Consider the following 2,508-nt stretch of genomic DNA (forward strand, 5'->3'; position numbering starts at 1 on the left):
TTGGACTGAGCAGTAATAATACAAGTGGAGAGGTTTTGTACATATATTTACTTTTGAAATGGGATTTTATATAGCATTGTTTCTGTGATGTAGTACATGAAAAAATAATCCAGTTTTCTAGAATAATACTGTAGAGTACCTCTTTTTTTCAAATGAACATCGTGTTTTCAAATGCATTTGAAAACACAGGAAGTAAGTAACCTGATTTTATACAGAATTATCTAAATGTAGACAGGGAAGTCTTACATGAAAACATGCTACATAGTATCTTCTGCTTAATCTACACTTTTGCTGTAGCAGATGGGAATTTGGCCATTAAATTAGGTGAAAAAATATTATGACATTTGCTTTTTGAGGATACGGAATTGTTCACCACCTTTTGGCAAAGAATGACCACCAATGATTTAGAAAGTTACATCATGTCTAAGTGACAGTCACCCAGCAGAGAACTAACCCTAAGCTAGTTTTCAACCAGCTGCCAGAGATATTTCTACCTCGGTACCTGTGGAAGAAAAAAATGGCAGCAAACTCCAACTAAGACACCAAGCAAACAGCTGGGTTTAGAGTCAAAACAGAGCCCTGCACTCCCATAGCTACACTGCTGCCACTAGAAGAGTTATGAAGATGAGATGAAGTCATGCAGTAACTACAATATGGATACACTCAAAATAGGTCACACAGAATTAATGTTGCACTGTGATGGTAAAAGACAAACTTGAAAAGAACTGAACAAGAGACAGAAAATATGATGAGAAAATGTGGTTAAAACTTAGAAGCAGATGCTACAGCATTCTAGCTTTCATTATGCTAGAGATGATTATTAATGATCCAGCAGGCCAAGCAAGCAATGAGGTAGCAAAATACGAAGATGACAGAAAATATTTTAAATTAATCAGAATGAAGAAAACATGAATCTCAGAGATACCCAGTGAACTGCATCACCTCCTAACTGTCTGTTTTTACTAAGCCTGGAATAAACCTAAATTTTTAGCATTTTCAGGCTGCATTTTTGCACATCTAGAAAATCAAAACATGAACTACAGAAGAGAGGTGCACTGGGAAATAAAAAAAACCACAAACATAAAATTATAAAATTATTGTCTTACACACAAAATGTAATTCTGTGTGTAACACTGGTTACTTGTGGCTATATCACAAAAAGATAACTTATGAATTCAATTGTCTACATTAGTAAACTGAAAATACTGTCCCTTCCTGTACATTTGTACACATCATATTGTGTTATAACTGAATTTTTTAGGCATTTCAACAATAAACCAAGAATTATTTCCATGTATCACATATTACACAATCTTCAATGCCTTTATCTTTTTTTTCTGAAATAATGAGTAGCCAGTTAAAAACAGGCATGGTGTAACTTACTCCTTTTTTATAAGTCATTGTTTGCCTTCCTTTCACCATCTTGCTGCATCTATCTGCTTTGTCTAGTGTTGAGCTTAGGACATGCTAAATATGCTTAATTTATGTAAACAGTTAGTGACAGAACTTGCCATGCATGAAAGTGAACATTGATGTATGTCTTTGCCTCAGAAGGGGCCTACAGTTACTTATATGCTGTACAGTGCCTAGTGAAGGAACCCTGATCTTTTACACCTACCTCAACAGCAACTACTACAGTGATGGGGAGAACAGCAAGGGCAAGGCAGTATCAGTCAGGGTTTGTACTGAAGGGCAAGATCAGTTGAATTTTACATCGAAGGGCTGAACAATGTTATAAAGCTAAACTTTCTAACGTTAACTTCCATGATAGTACAAGAAGCTTGTGGACAGGAGCCACAGTGGAAGTGTGGAAGATGACGCCTACACACGTGTGACAGCTACAGGCGGCTCCAGGCACGGGCCATCAGTGCCATCACCTCGTACCTGAAAGGAGGTTGTGGCCAGATGGGGGTCGGCGCCTTCTCTCAGGAAAGTAGGGTAAGAGGACACAGGCTTAAACTGCGCCAGGGGAGGTTTTAAGTTGGACATCAGGAAGAAACTCTTCACAGAAGGGCTGATTAGACATTGGAATGGGCTGCCCAGGGAGGAAGCGGAGTCACCGCCCCCGGAGGTGTTTAAGGAAAGACTGGACGTGGCACACAGTGCCATGGTCTAGCTGGCATGGTGGTGTTGGGTCACAGGTTGGACTCGATGACCTCGGAGGCCTTTTCCAACTTGACTGATTCCGTGATTCTGTGACCACCCCGCGCCGCCCGCACTGCCGGGGCAGTCCCCACATGCGGAGCGAAGGAACCGCGGGTGAAGCGCTGCCCGCCGGGCACCGCACGGACCGCGCCGGGCAGCAGGAGTTTCGCTGCGAGCGGCGCCCAGGCGACCGCAGGGGCAGCCCCGACCCCGGCAGGGGCGTCAGCCCCCTTTCCCCGCACTTCCCGCGGGTTCCCTGCGCTCCCGTTCCCTCCCTCCCTCCCTCCCTCCCGCCGCGCTCCCCCAGCCCCGCTCCCCCCGCGCGCATGCTCGGGCGCGCGGGGCGGCGCGCGGGGCGGCGGT

This window comes from Corapipo altera, unplaced genomic scaffold, assembly GCF_003945725.1.
Source record: "Corapipo altera isolate COAL_440 unplaced genomic scaffold, ASM394572v1 46, whole genome shotgun sequence".
In the NCBI taxonomy this organism is placed as follows: Eukaryota; Metazoa; Chordata; class Aves; order Passeriformes; family Pipridae; genus Corapipo; species Corapipo altera.